General features: G+C 46.8%; 1 protein-coding gene across 4 annotated transcripts in view; it reads right to left on the minus strand.

Moving 5' to 3' along the window:
* RPH3AL (rabphilin 3A like (without C2 domains)) overlaps positions 1 to 15,550 on the minus strand; it is a 176,898-nt gene extending 161,348 nt beyond the window's left edge. For 2 of the 4 annotated variants that reach the window (XM_021006976.2, XM_021006975.2), the window contains exon 1: positions 15,151 to 15,550. The gene's annotated coding sequence lies outside the window, so the exon portion shown is untranslated. Of the gene's footprint in view, positions 1 to 14,877; positions 14,959 to 15,150 lie in introns of those variants that run through there. The other 2 variants (XM_078154770.1, XM_078154769.1) reach the window with 2 other exon arrangements.
* Positions 15,551 to 16,226: the final 676 nt, after the last annotated feature.

Genomic DNA, 16,226 nt, shown 5'->3' on the forward strand with positions numbered 1-16,226 from the left:
GTAAGGGAGGAAACTGAACCTAAGAGAGGGTCAGTGACTTGCCCTGGGAGCTAGGGAGTTTCTGAGGCTAGATTTGAACTCAGGTCTTCCTGACTCCAGCTCCAGTGCTCACCCCCCCATACCACTTAGCTGCCTCCAAATGAGGAAGTGGATGTAGATGAGAGGAAGTAGATGATAACTAAGGATCCTTCTAGCTCTAACTCAGTGATTTTATAATCTTACAAAAATACAACCAGGGTTGCCAAGGACACTTGGACCTAGGATCTTTGATCTTAGATCAGGGGGTGGGGAACCCATAGCTTCAAGGCCACGTTGGCCCTCTAGGTCCTCCAGTGAGGCCCTTTGACTGAATCCAAACTTCACAGAACAAATCTCCTTAATAAAAGGATTTGTTTTGTAAAACTTGGACTCAGTCAAAAGGCCGCACCCAAGGACCTGGAAGGCCTCATGTGGCCTCGAGGCTGCAGGTTCTACTCCTGTTCTGTCATTTTAGTCACGTCAGACTCTTTGTGACCCCATTTGGGGTTTTCTTGGCAAAGATACTGGAGTGGTTTTCCATTTCCTTCTCCAGCTCATTTTACAGATTAGGAAACTGAGGCAAACAGGATGAAGTGACTTGCCCAGGGTCACACAGCTCATAAGTATCTGAGGACAGATTTGAACTCAGGAATCCGAGTTTTCCTGATTACAGGCCCGGCGCTCTGTGTACTATGGCGCCACCTAGCTGTCCTTATCTTAGAAGGGACTTCAGAGGTCATTTAGTCCAACATTGCCCCCTCCATACCACTCCCTGCTCCCCTCTCATTTTATAAGAAGGCTGAGATCCAGAGAGACTTGCCCAAGGTAACACACGCAGACATTCTGACCGAGAGGACTTGGACCGTCCCACGCCACCAGGCTGGTCAGTAAAGTTCTGCCTCTTTGTCAGAGCCTGAGAGGAGGGGCAAGGTTAGAAGGAAGAATGCAGGGGGGAAATACAAAAACAACCAACGATATTTCCCCCCACCCTCAAAGAACTTAGCCCTCTCCCCCGTGAGACTCAGATTCAATGTACCCTAGGCTCGTGGGCTGCCCTGTCAACCAGGGCAGACCCAGGCTATAAATCCTCAGACACTTCGCAGTCAACACTGCTGTCCTAGGAAACCCCTAGCAACAAGAACCAGCATCCGCTTAGCTACTGAGACAAGGAAAACACGATGAGAACAGGGAGATAAGGCAAAATCACAATATCCTCTATTCCTCCCCCTTCCATCAGGGGAACCGAAACAGCAGCCGGGAAGCCCTGATGGTCTGCCAGAGTCCAAAAAGCCTGAGGCGCCACTTAGAAGCCCTTCCTGGTCCCAGTACTTGAGCTGGGGGTGGAGGGGTGGGGGGAGAAGAGATGAGATCACCACCGGGCTCAGCTTCTTACGGTCATCAGTGCTAGAAGGGATCTTGGAGGTCAGCAAATACAACCGCCGCCTTTTACAGATGAGGAAACTGAGGCCGGTACAGTTTAAGTCATTTGTCCAGGGTCACACAGCTATTATTCGGAACACAGGAACAGAACTTCCAACTGAGCCCAGTCTCATGCCCCACTCCTTTCTTCCCCACCCCCCCCAATCACTTCAAACACCAACCTAAAAAGTAGGTTGGTAACCCATGTGGGTATTACCTACATAGGAAACCAACTTCCAGCTGGTTTAATGTCACCACATATGAGCTAACTCTGGTCCCAGCTATTCCTGAGAAACCTTCCAGTCTTCTTATACCTCACCTACCCCCCAAGCCCCCCACATACTAAGAAATCCAGTGTCACTGACCTCCTTACTCTTCCTCAAATAAGACACTCCTTATTAAAAGAATACCAAGTTGTACATAACAGATTTGCAGTTTCATGTGCAATTATCTTCTTCATTATATTATTTTATAGAAATCTTGTTTTATTCCATAAATTAAAAATAAACTAAATTGTAAAAAAATCAAAGAAGACACTCTATCTCTCAATGCTGTGCATTTTCCCTGGCTGACCTCTGTGCCTGGAATGGTCTCCCTTATCTCCATCTCCTGGCTTCCTCAGCTTCCTTCAAATCTCAGCCAAAATCCCGCTTTCTATAGGAAGCCTTTCCCAAAGCACCTTAAAGCTAGTACCTTCCCCCTATTGATTAGCTCCAGTTTATCACGTCTTAGACATACGTGGTTGTTTGCATGTTGCCTCCTCCATTGTGAGCTCCTGGGTTGGTTTTTTGGTTTGGGGTTTGTTCGTTGTTGCTCGGGATTGTTTGCCTTTCTTTGTATCCTCAGTGCTTAGCACAGTGCCTGGCACCTAGCAGGTGCATAACAGATGCTTGTTGACTTATCAGCTGACCTTCAATAGAGCAAATTCAAAACTCCAAACCAGCCATACTCACAATGCAGCTCTGATTTTCTACAGCGCGTGCGACAGAGGGAAGTCCACCATCTCTAACCAATCAATTCGTCAACAGCATTTATTAAGTGACTACTATATGCCTGACACCAAGAGTCTAAGTGGCTTCCCTCTACTGAGGAGATCACAGGTCAGGCACCAAAAAAAGAGCCAGTCAAGCTTCAGATCATACCCTGATTGGGGAGAGTACTTTTTTCTCCATTTGGCAAAGAGGGGATAACAGGACAAAGAAATGGTACAAAGCCTTTGAAGTGGAAGGGAGTCCAATTCTCATACCCAATCATGAATTTCACCTATAATGCCCTTGGCCAGACTGTACTTCACCACATTTAGTGATAGAGGACTCACTAACAATTCCACTGCTAGGCAGTGTTTCCCTATTTTGAGTTGACATTTGACTCCCTGAAATTTCCACCTCCTGCCGCCACTCTCATCTTACGGGGCCATGCAGACCTGTTGAATCCCTTGTGAACATGCCAATTCACATATATGAAGGCAGTAAACATGGCCCCAGCTAAGTCCTCTCTCTTCCAGAATAGACGTCCTCTGCTGTCTCAATGTGTCTCCCTTCAATATGGTTTCCAATTCCCTCTCCATTCTGCTTACCTTTCAGTGAAAGCCAACTTTAATGAATTAAATTAAATTCAACGAGCATTTATTAAGGCTTTACTGTGTGAGAGGTGATGTTCTAGACAGTGGAGTCACAAAAAAAAAATTTAAAACAATAGCTACCCTCATGGACCTTAGATTCCACAGGGAGGAATGGACCAAAATTTAAACCAAAAAATAAATATAATATATAATTTGAGGAAAGAGAGAATACCAATGCCTAGGGGAATCAGGAAAGGATGGAGGAGGAAGTACCCTGAAGAAGAGATGTAATGATGAATTTGGGGAACAGCAGAGAGACCAGTCTGGCTAGAGACTGAATAAGAGTGAATGAGGGCAATAAATGTGAACTAAATCTGAAGATATAGGTTAGAGTCATACCTTAAAGGGTTTTAAATGCCCAACTTGTGCTTTATCCTAAAGGCAAAAGAGAGCCACTGAAAATTCTTGAGCAGAGGAGTGACAGAGTCAAACCTACATTTTAAGAAGATGGAGATAAGGATTTGTTCCACATCGCCAAAGTCCCTCCTACAATGAGGTGTCTAGAATGTGATACAACACTCCAAACGTGGTCTGACCAGGACGGAGCACCAGAATGTCATCCATGAGCTCCCTTCTCCAGACATATTAGTACGTAACACCAGCTTAAAGTTGAATATGCTCTTGTGGCTTCCACATTCCCTGCTGGAATCCTGGGCTGGATCTTTCTGAGCCTGAGCCCACTAATACCCCCCAGGTCTTTTTTCACATACATTGCTTCCATAGTCACATCCTCTCCTCCTCAGTCCATCCTGTAATTATACAGTTGATTAAAAAAAAAAGTCTAATCCAACCTCCTCATCTCAGGAGAAACAGAATGGAGCGAGAATTAGGTTCCAACCCTACCTCAAACACTCAAGTGGCTGTGTGCTCCTGGGCCATCCATTTGAAGAAACGCTGACAGCAGCCACACCCACTCCAAGCCAGGTTCAGCCCATGACTCCCCAAGAGTACTTTCCCACCACCTCGTATGCCTCCTCACCTCTCTTTTCTGTGTGGTCTTTCCCTATTAGAATGTAGGCTCCCTGAGGGCAGGACTTGTCTTTCTTTCTGCTTGTTTTGTGACTCTCCAGACTTAGCACCATATAGAGTACATGGTGAATGCTTTATCTAAATCATTTAATTTCTCAAAGTTTTAATTCCTCATCGCTAAAACGGGGATCATACTGGCACTATTCATCTCACAGTTGCTTTGCAAAAACTCTCTGCAAACCTTAAAATGCCATACAATGAGAATTACCATTATTATTTTATAGGTGAGGAAATATCAGGTCAGAGGAGTGAAGAAGAGGAGGGGAGTCCAACACTTGCAGGCTTGTGAAAGATTTACAAGATATGGCAAAGACTCATGCAAAATGGGTGAGTTACAATATGTATCACTGGAGGGAGAGCCCACATAGATGAGCTTATGGAGAGACTAGAGTATTGGGAGCCCATCTGAGTGTTAATAAAAGATATGAGATGTCAGCCATCTATGATCGGGTACCATGAGTTGGATGGCACTGGACATATGGAGAAACAATATGGAGTTCTCCCTGGCATAAAGTAGACACTTAATAAATGCCTGTTGCTTAATTGACAGATTAGAAGAATGACAATCAACTATTCTCTTTCATCCAGTGAGTGATAAAATTATTGGGCATCTTCCCCAAGAAGGGCAAATACAGAGGGAAAGATCCTATACACTCCCAAATACTTAGAGAAACACTTTTTGTAATAGCAAAGACCTGTAATCAAAGGGGAGGGGGAGAAGAGTACCCACTGATACAAGTAAGTAAAGTGGATTGCATGAATGTAAGGGAACATTTCTATTCTGTGACAATGATCACATCGAGGGAAACTCAGGAAGATTTGCATGAACTGATACAGAGAGAAGTAAGAAGAATCAAGAGAATAAAATCCACAGCGAATATAGTAACCTAAGGGAAAACAACATAGAATTCAAATCAGTGCAATGACCAATCGTGATTACAGAGGACAGATGGCCTCCTTCCTCTCAGGAAAGAGGTGAGAGACCATGGGTGCAGAATGACACATACACTGTCTCATCTGCTCAATGTATCCATTTGCTTTGTTTCACTATAACTCTTTGTTACTAGGGAGAATTCTGTTGTCAGGTTAAGGAAGGTTATTGGCAAGAGACAGCAATGTTTGGTTTGGTTTTTAAAGCATCAAGAAAAAAATGTTTAAAAGAGTGACCCAGAGCAGAAACTCTACTTCTCAGGCTCCACCCTACCCCATTCTATCATCCATCACAGAAGGAAGGGAAGTGCCTTTACCCAGGTATAAGCACGGCCCCAGCTGGCTGATCAAGACCCCTGCAGCTGATTTCCCTTCTATCTGTGGGCCAGCTGTCCTCACACATTAGTGGAAACACAAACAGACAGCAGCCCGCTCGTCCAATATAATTCCAAGGTTAAACACAGAGCCCCAGCACCAGCTGCCATCTTCTTTCTTGATCTCCCCACTCCTCTTCCCATCCCCGCACACACCCACACACACACTCACCTGATCTGTCTGGCAGACACTTTGGCGTCCTAACAAGCAGGGATTTCCCGGCTGGTTGGAAGGTGGAGGGACGCGTATGTGTGTATATGTGTGTGTGTGTGTGTGTGTGTGTGTGTGTATGTGTGTATGTGTGTCTGAGGAAGAGAGGAGGGAAACCACATCTGAATTCCAACCAGGTGTCCCGGGGAGGAACCAGCCATCGGCAGCCCTGGGCCCATTTGAATTGCTAATAGGCTTCGGAGCCAGCCAAGGCACATCAGCGAGCAAGGAAGAGTGGGGGGAGGGGGGGTCCTTGTGTGTCAGGAAAGACTGAAGCCTGTTTGGCAAGTGGTGGGATACCAAGAAGGATGGGCAAGATAAGCAAATTACAGAAAGGTATAAACAGGGCTGCCAGCTTCGGGCCTGTGGCTTTCAGAAGGGCTCACTCAAAGAAAGGAGCACATTCTCTGTCTTCTATCTGGAGGGGAGAGAGTAGAGAAGTAAAGGGGAGAAGAAAGGAGGGGAGGGGGAGATGGGAAACAGGGAGAAGGGGGACATGGTAGACAGGGGAGGGGGGAGACAGGGAAGGGAAAATGGAAGACAGGGAGAGGAGGAAGGAAAGAGAAAAGCAGAGGGGAAGAGAAGGGAGAGAAAAAAGAGAGGGGAGGGGAGATAAGATGGGAGAGAGGGGGAGGAGAGGAAGGGGAGGACAATTGGAGGGTAAAAGGAAGAGGGAAAAAGAAGTAAAGAGCCACCAACACAGCAACTAGGTTGGATTTAATGAACATCTGCTAAGCATCCAACATGTTGCGGGATTTGAAAGAAGTAATGATGCTGTCCCTGCCTTCAAGGTGCTTATAGTCTTCTGATGAGGCGAAACAATTTGAAAGCACCTAAGGCAATATATGCAGGGAAAGGCAGTAACTTCCCCGCCTGCCCCTGGTTTCTTTCTTTTTAAATAGAAATCTGACTAACACCAGCAAACGTGAACATTTCCACATACAACGAATAGAAAAAGGTTTGTATGTGAGATCATAAATTTCTACCATGTACAGATTGCTTCTTTTTAAAGTATCTACTACTATTCCATTTAAGACAATAATAGGAGGGGGACAGAGCAGGAGAACAAAGCTCCCCAGCTCCACGTAGTCCCTTTGGGTCTTCATCCTAGGAATGATTTCCACATACCATTAACTGGGGCGATGGGAGCAGAAAGGAAAGGAATTTTTGCACCAAATGAGATAATATGTGCATAGCAGTTTGCAAATATTAAAGCATTACATAAATGCTAACTAGTATATTATAATCATTAAACATAGTCATTTGCCTGTCCCTGAGGTCAGTCTATAAGGTGCAGGGTCTTTGGCTGGTTGCCTCTTTTTCTCCCTCTCAGTCTTCTTCCATGGGAACTGGGAGGTCTGGGATTGTCCTCCAGACCACTGGCATGTGAGGCTGGACCCCAGGGGCCTGATCACTCCCTCTCCAACTCCAGAAGGCTGACCCCTTTAAGGGCATCTGCTCCGAGTTCAATTCCTAACTGTGACTCTGGCTGTCTACTGAAAAGGGCTGTAGTGAGGATGAAATGGGATTATAGACACATGACACTCTGTGGTGTAAAGCATGACAGAGGAATCGAGGCTTTATTTTCTCTCTCTCCTTCCCCTCTTCAGTCACTTTCCACAAACATTACCTAAGGGGCTATGAAATGCCAGAGGTATCAGACGTGAATGCTTCCTACCCTGAAGGTGCTAGACTCTAGTCGCAGACACCATGGAAGTACACTAAGGGATGTCCACGTCTGCTCCTCCTCTGCCCCCTTATCGCGTCACACCACATTGGTAGGTAGCACTCCCCTCTCTGTGTCATTTTCAATCATTAGGCCCTTGAGGCCAAGGATTGTCTTATTTGCTGATACAACATAGCACCAGTGCTTAGCTCAGTACCTGGCACACAGCAAGTGCCCTCTCTCTCCCTTTCTCTTTTTAGGGTTTTTTTTTTTAGGCAATTGGGGTTAAGTGACTTGCCCAGGATCACACAGCTAGTAAGTGTCAAGTGTTTGGTGTGAGGCTGGATTTGAACTCAGGTCTTCCTGACTTCAGGGCCAATGCTCTATCCACTGTGCCCCCTAGCTGCCCTGTCTCTCTTCCTTTCTCTAGCTCTCTGTCCCTGGCTGTGTCTGTTTCCCACACTCTCTCTCCCTCTCCCTCCATCCTCCCTTCTGTCCCCGCTCCCTAAAGGCAGTCATCAGGTTTGTTGAATCCACTCAGAGATGCTATGAAACATGAGAAAAAACTTAGGACCCTCATCACTAAGAATGCCATTAAAATTGGCAATGACTGACACCCTTGCCCTCATTCAATGGAATAGAACTTGAAAGGGAGCTGACCTGGAAGGTTACCAAGTTCACAACCATTAGATCAATAACTTGGCCCATCAAGTATTTAAATTACTTTCTAACTGCTGCAACTCACACAAATCTTGTGTTGCGTTTATTAAGCACCTTCTATATGGAAGGAACTTTACTAGTTCAAGCTACGATCACAAAAATGAAACTGTGCCTGCCCTCCAGAGGCTTACGTTCTCCTAGAGGAGTTCAATAGATGGAACATCCCTAACTGTATGACAAGAACGAAAGGTATGCTTTAATATGGTTCCCATAGAAAGCCAAGAATAATAATAGCTCACATTTATCTAGCGCTTAAAATCCATTATTTCATTTGACTCTCACAACACTGTAAGGAAGGCGCCCACTTAACAGATAGGAAAATGAAGATTTGAGGGGAAATAAAGTGATTTACCCAGGGTCACACAGGCAAAGGAAACAAGGAGGAAGAAACATCAAAGACTTGAAACATCCATGGAAGGGGCAAATAACAACAAATGTAGGTTATAAAAATCAAAGTGCAGAATCCTCTCCAAAGGTAAGGAACCGGAAAAGGCTCCTGTAGACATTCAGAACTGAGGGACTAATTAGGAAGCCCAAGAGAGGGGCAGCAAAAACAAGCTGAATCCAGATCTCAGAGGACACCAAAGAAAACCAGCCACTTCTACTGAGAACTTTCTGGTTATCTTTCCCCCCAAGGAATTCATCGCCACACAAGCTGCAAAGCCAGCGCTGGGCTGCTTCATGGCAGGAAGACTCACAGAATTTATGATTCACTTTAGTCCACTTATCATCCAGAAAGGGCAGTTTATCTTGGCTTGGGGAAAATTAAGATACTATGCAGTATTCTGGAGGTTACCCTACTTACCCTGGACTTTAAATTTTAGTTGGAGAAAACAGAAAGGGACTTGGGTGTTCTACATGCTAAAGCTTCATGGCTCCCTCATGGGTGAGTAGCAAGAATACTAGATTATAGTCAGAGGACCCAAGTTCAGATCTTGACTTCATTTCTTAATACCTGTGTGACCTTGGGCAAGTGACTTAACCTCTCTGGGCCTCAGCTTCCTCAGCTGTAAAACAAAGAGTCTGGATGGCTTCTGAGGTCCCCTCCAGTTCTAGATCTATAACTTTTGTGTACTGAATTCAAATCCTGGCACTGACCTTACCATCAGTGTAAGCTGGGACACAGCTTCCTTCGCTAGAGGATGAAGGAGTTGAGATCTCTGAGATCTATGTCTGCTTCCTATGAACCAAATGAACTCTCAAGCTGGGAAGAGGGGCATGGTAGAATAAGTAGGGGCCTAGATTTTTTTAGTGTTCTGTACAACCAATGTTTGAGGGAAGAATACCCAACACAGGCCATAACTGCCAAATTTTCAGCTGCACAAAATTATACAGAGGGCTTAATTACAAATGGGAGACATGGCTTTTTAAAGCAAGGATTTAAAAAGACAGAGAAGTGGCACAGTGGATAGAGCACTGGCCCTGGAGTCAGGAGGACCTGAGTTCAAATCTAGCCTCAGATACTAGCTATGTGACCCAGGGCAAGTCACTTAACCCCAGTTGCCTCCAAATAGAAAATAAAAACAAGGCCTTAAACACAAATTGATAGTCCTATAAAACTGCATTTAAACTAAATACTCTTAAGTTGATCTGTCCCTGTGGACCCACAGCAACCACAGCTCTGCTGTTAATAAGCTGCATAGCACTCCAGTCTTCTTATTATCTTCTCCAAGATCTCTGTGTTCAGGCCATACCAGCCTCCTTGCTGTTCTTCATACATACTGCCTCATCTCTCACCTCTGTGCCTTTGAATTCACTGTATACCACGCCTGGAACACTATCCCTCCTTCCCTTCACCTCTTCAAATCCCTGTTTTCCTTCCAAATTCAGCTCAATGGCCACCTTTCTGCAGGAGTGTCCCTCTCTCTCAGGTTACTTTGTATCTATTTTGTATGTATCCCGAATGTATGCATATGTGTATACATATTATATTTATATATATATATATATATATATATATATATATATATATATATCCTTCTTCTCTCAGGTTACCTTGTATCCATTATGTATGTATCCTGTGCATATGTGTTTATATAAAAATATATAATATGTGTTTAAAATATTTAATACATATGTAAATACACACACATATGTACATGTTGTCTCCCCGAATAGCATGAAAGCTCCTTGAAGGCAGAGACTACTCACTTTTGTCTGTGTAACCCTGGTGCCTGGCACAGTGCCTGACACCTACAGACGTTTAACAAATTATTGATTGAGTGAATGAACTTCTCTGGGCCTCAGTTTCCCTAACTGTAAAATGAGGTACAATCATCCCTCAGCTTTCCACCGTCTTGAGGTGGGGCAGCAGTTTGCGGACCCTGACAGGAGAACTGTGGGCCTCCTTTTCCTGTTGGTCAAAGGGCCTGGAGCAACAGTAATAAATGTTATATAAATATATTCAGTAATTTCTACTTGCCCACTTATGGGCAGGTGATGGAGGTTTTTCTTAATCCCAAATGAACTGAGCAGCTCCTTCTGTCTAACAAATAAACCTTCCCCTCCCCCTTAATCTTCTCCATGGAAGTGCTCATAAATGCTGCTCGGCTGCAGATGACAAAGTCACACTGGAGGGTTGTCAGGTGACAAGCAACAGATGTGCTAGGAGGGATACAGCTGGGAATGGAATTACTGTTTAGTGAAGTGTTCACCAAGACCTCGTGGTAGGGCACAGGTCCAATAGGGAGTTACTGGCTTCTTGGTTTCATTTGAGGGACACCAAAAAGGGTCCAGCACATTAAAAAGAAAAATCTCTTTCCACACTAAAGCCTGAAATTCCATCCTTTGGGATTCGTTCCTTGGGGTTGGGCCTTGCCATCTTTGACAACCAGAACAGGGAATGCGGGTAACACAGCCCTCAAATCTAAAAGTGCTTTTCCCCCTTGTCCAAAGAAAGGATACCACAAGGGCATTGAGTCTCCTAACACTTACTTGGGTCAACTACTTCCCACTCGCTTTCCCTGCCAACTTTGCCCAGAGAGATGGCATAGAAGGAATCCTCTCCCATATGCTCTGAGCCCTGGGAACAAGGCAACAGGTCTTCCCTTTTCTTTCTGTCCTGAATCCCTCTGGCAGTGTCTGGTGAAGCCCATATAAGACTCCTTCTCAGAATCACGCTTTAAATAATTGAAGGAAATGCTAAGTTTCTGTTACAAGTCAGCGAAAATAAAAATGCCATTTTTTTTCCCATCCAAGTTCATGGATCCCCCTGAAACCTATCTATAGATCCCTCCACAGACTCTGGAATTTAGAACAGTGCCTGGCACAAAGCAGGTGCTTAATAAATGGTTATTGGTTGATTGATTGATTAAGAATTCTTATTTTAGGGAAATAAAAAGTACTTCCTGGAAAAAATGTCTAATGGAGTACACAGTATGCTGCAGGTGACTAATAAGTGCTGCTGGTGGTGGTAAAAGCTGTGTCTGAGGTTGGATTTGAACCTGAGCCTTCTGTGTGTCTGTCATGATTCACCCCCTATTGACATACCCACAGCACCATTTCCCTCATTCTTCCCTGTTACCCTTCTTTCTTTTCCTCATTCCTTGAGGGTGGTTCAGTGGAGTACCATACATGGAGTCTGAGGACCTGAATTCAAATCCCAGCTCTCCTGCCTATCAGCTGTACAAATCTGGGCAAGCCACTCTAAACCTCAGTTCCCCCTTCTGTAAAATGCAAAGGTTGAACTAGATGTCTATCCTCTACCTTTAACAACCTCTGATAAACCTATGCCCGTAAAGAAGATCAACACTCAAAATGGACCCTGGAGAAACACCATTGTTCAGAATGGTTCTCTCTGGTCCTAGCCATCCCTACCCCACTCCCCCAAAACAATAAATGGCCATTCTCCCACATTGTGGTGGGAAAAGCACTTCTACGCAGCCACACCTGTGCTGCTCATATGGGCCCACTGGAGCCACTTGTTAAATTTTCAGCGGGAGCATTTATACCTTGGAAGCAAATCATGGCTTGATTTACTGGTTTTTTATTGTCTACCAAGGGTGGGGAACCTGTAGCCTCGAGGCCACATGTTTGACTGAATCCAAACTTCATAGAGCAAATCCCCTTCATAAAAGGATTTGTTCTGCAAAACTTGGACTGAGTCAAAAGGCCGCACTTGAGGACCTAGAAGGTCACATGTAGCCTTGAAGCTGAAGGTTCTCCACCTCTGGGACTTAAGTGACAGAAAAAGCATTATTAATGCAGATTAAATTTAAAAGTGGCTCATGCAGACACTCCCCCCCCCAAAGTCACATTGTTAAACATTTACCAGTACCAGCTGGCACGAAAACTAGCACAGAAAATCATCTGATGCTGATGGAATTCAGCAATGGATGCAAACCTTTGCTGACCTATGAATGCCATATGAGTGCCAACTACTGTCAACAGAATTCAGTAACTCACCGTGTGACCTGGGGCAAAGCCAATAAGATTCAATTTAGCAAACATTTGGAGAGAGGCAGATGTGACCCCCCCCACAAGTGGATACAGAGTTAGGAAGTCAGAACGACCTGGGTTCAAGTCCAGCCTCTCTGGGACCCTGGCCAAGGCACTTAACCTCTCAATGCCCCCAGGCAATATTCTTAGACTGTATGTAAACCTACAGATAAGTGGCAACCCTGAATCAGTGGAGGGGCCTTTCATACCTGGAGTTCCCTACATTGATGAAATCACACACTCACACACACACACAGAGATACTTGCATTTCCTTACGTGTAGACATGTCATAGTCTCCCAGCAGAAAATAAGTTTCTTTGAGGGAAGGGATTATCTTTATTTTGGCTTTTGCGTGGTCCAATTAAGAAGCCGGGCTTCTTAACCTGGGATGTCAGGGGATCCATGAACTTGGATGGAAAAAAAATTAACACTTTTGTTCCAATCCCATTGGTTTCTTTTATAATCCTACAAATTTTGTGTACTTAAAAACACACTTCTGAGAAGATAAACACAGGCTTCACCAGATTGCCAAAGGGGTCCATGACACATCCCTGCTTTGGAGTCAGAGGTCCTGGGTTCAAATCCCACTGGCTATACTCCTCTGTAAAGTGAAGAAACTGGATAAGATGATATCTAAGGTCCCTTCTAGCTCTGGATCCAGGACCTTGGGGTTCCAAAGCACCTAATGCTGTGCCTTACACTAGTTGGTGCTTGAAAAAAACAGGGGTGACCTCAAAGTCTTAGTGCACTTTTAAACTTGTTTGGCCAAGAAAACTGGGGCCAGAGCCTCCTCCAGCACTCTGAATACATGGGGGAAGGAAGGCTAGGAAGAGGAGAAGGGAGATGGGACGGGAGCGATTCATTTTAAGAGCTTGGTAGTTCTTGCTGAATTAATTGTCAAGGTCCATTTATCAGATGCAGCCAGAGCAGATTTATGCTGGGGGGCCAAACCCCAAGGAGAAGGAATCTCATCCCGTAGGGAGAACACAAAGAGGGCTTCCTTTCTCGAACCAGCTCCGCCCAAAGTCCTTCCTCTGCCTCACCGTGTCTGCCCAAGCAATTATAACTAAACATAGACTGGGGGCACCGCCAGGAGCCAAGTTATTGGGTAGTTTGCATGGACTGAGCTACATGAGCTGTAGCTCCTGCCCCCGCGGCCAGCTCTACTCCCCAACCAACAGGCAAGTGCCTCCCACTGGTCCGCAGCATGGGCCATAGGACTAATGGTACCTTCTGGCATTCTTTCCCTTGGAGGGACCAGCGAGGATCACAGAATGTCAGAGCGAGGAGGATCTCGGTGGCCACCCAGACAAATGAACACCTCTACGGTGGATAGATTGCTGTACTTGGAGACCAAAAGTCCCGAGTTCAAATTCTGCCCCAGACATTAGCTTTGTGACACAGGGCAAGTCACTTAACCTTTCTGTGCCACAGCTCTACCTCCGAAGCGGTCATCCAGCCTCAGCCCGAAGACCCTCCAATGAAGGAGAAGCCCCACTACCTCCAGAGGGAGTCAACTCTACTTAGGAACATCAGGGGCCTGAAATATCCTAGCACACCCTCCACCCAATTGTCCCTGCTCTGCCCTCTGGGGGCCAAGCAGAACAAAACTAATCCCTCTCTTACAGGACAGCCCTTCAGATGCTTGAAGCCAGGTCCCTCCTTCTCTCCTGCAGACCAACACCCCATGTCCTTCAGTCAGTTCTAGGCCTTTTCATAACTTAGTCACCTTCCTCTGGATGCTCCCCAGCTGACCTTCCCGGAATTCAAGACCCAGATACTCCTTCCACTTTCAGAGCCTTAGAGTGGAAAAGAAGTTCAAGATTTAATCAACACCCTTACACGCTCACAAACACACACACACTCTACAGATGAGGAAACTGAGGCCCAGGTGGGAAAGGGGACTTGACCAAGGTCACACAGTTAGTAAATGGCAGGACTGGGACTCAAACCGAGGTCCTCTGACTCCCAAAACATCCCTCTTTCCACTTGTTCCCTCAGCCCAACTCCAACTACCTGCTCCCATCCCAGAAGCTGGCCATCGACCCACCCCTAGCTCTCCAGCTAACTCAATGTGTCTGTGCCTTGCACCTGGCAGCCCCTGATCCTCAGGCGAACTGGCTGGGAGCTGGCCAGACAGACCGGTGCGCTGGCCATGATGCTAGGTTTGGGGGTCGGGGAGGAAGTGACCATCTTCAGGGGCTGTAGCAACAGGGCAGCTTGGATAGGCTTTCCTCCGGACTCTCATCTCCCCAGAGATGGAGTCTCACATTTTGGTCGATGGTGGCTGCCTGTTGCTTCCCTCCACCGCACAACAGGCTGTTCCAGCCCTTCTCTCGATCCCCCTCCCCTGCCCCAAATCAATAACTAGTTACAGGTGGCTGCCACCTGTGGGCTGCCAAAGTGACCATCATCCCCCTAGCAAAATCCAATGGAAAAGTCAGAACTCACTCCCAGCTCCTGCTGCGCGTTTCCCCAGTCGGTGCCTGGAGCGCAGAGAACCAGGAAAAAACAACCTCTAAATAAACTCTTAGCCAGCACCCCGCTCTCCTCCCCTGGCAGGCACAAATGAACACCCAAGGCCACCCTGTTCTGGGAAGGAAAAAATACTTCTCTGGAAAAGCACCTGTTCTGAGTTATTGCTGACACCCACCCCCGCCCCCCTTCCCCAAACCAGCCACAAGGAGGGCTGCCCGGGGGAAAGAGAGACTTGGTTATACCTACCGGGTATCCAGGGGAGGGGCAGGGATCTACCTGTGGAGAGGCCCTGGGGGCTCTGGGCTCCTGGGAGGATGTGGGAGCGGGGGAGCAGAGCCCTCCCCTGCCTCCCGCAGCCGGAACCCTCTCTCCTGATTGTGTCGTCAGGGGCAACACGAGGTGCTCTAGACAATTTCAATTACTCAGCCCTTGAGTAAACATGTGGCAGGCAGCAGGGAACTGGGCAGCTGGAGCCAAACAAAGGCCTGGATTTCTCTCCGGGGAGCCGAAGGGCAGCTCGCTCCCAAGCTCAGGCTCGCCGCCCGGTGGGGACCGGAGGCCCTGGGGCGCGGGGGCACATGAGGAGACAGGCCCAGGGGGGGCGCAGGGGCACAGGCCAGAGCAACGCTTCTCCTGCGGATGGGATGGGGGCCAAGGAGGGCAGGGAATTAGCCCATCTCCACGTCTGCCCCGCCCCCGTGACGTCACCCGGCTTCTCACCAACCACTAGCCGCCCTGCCTGCCCGAGCTCCTCCCAGGAGTCATGAAAAATTGTCCTACCTGTAGGACCTGGCAGGTGACTCTCCCCCAACCGCGGCTGGGCGGGGCGGGGTCTAGAGGGAAATCACCGAACTGGGAAGAGACCTCAGAGGCCGCCTGGTCACACCTCCTCGTTTTACAAAGAAAGAAACTGAGGCTCGGAGTGACCTGGCCAAAGTCACGCAGCTAGCGTGTCAGAGAGGAGTTGAACCGAGGTTCTCAGACTGCAAAGCCATCTCTCCGTCCACTGTGCTAAAGCGCCTACAATTCCAGAGCTTGCTTTCTCAGCTTCAGGGCATCCATACCCTTCCCGGCGTGGAACAATAAGGAAATAACAACGGCAAAAGCAAAACCAGCAAATTCCAAACTACATGAAATAAAAAGCCCGCAAAATGTAGAGACCCTATCAAAGAAATCGAAACCATGGGAAGACTGGGTTGAAGAACCTAGCATCCCTACTAAGCACCTACTATGTGCCAGGCACTGTGCTCCAGATACAGAAAGGGGCAAAAGACAATCCCTGCCCTCACGGAGCTTACAGTCTCATAAGGAGACAACACATA

The sequence above is a fragment of the Phascolarctos cinereus genome, unplaced genomic scaffold (genome assembly GCF_003287225.1).
Source record: "Phascolarctos cinereus isolate Bilbo 61053 unplaced genomic scaffold, phaCin_HiC Scaffold_5;HRSCAF=322, whole genome shotgun sequence".
Taxonomy (NCBI): Eukaryota; Metazoa; Chordata; class Mammalia; order Diprotodontia; family Phascolarctidae; genus Phascolarctos; species Phascolarctos cinereus.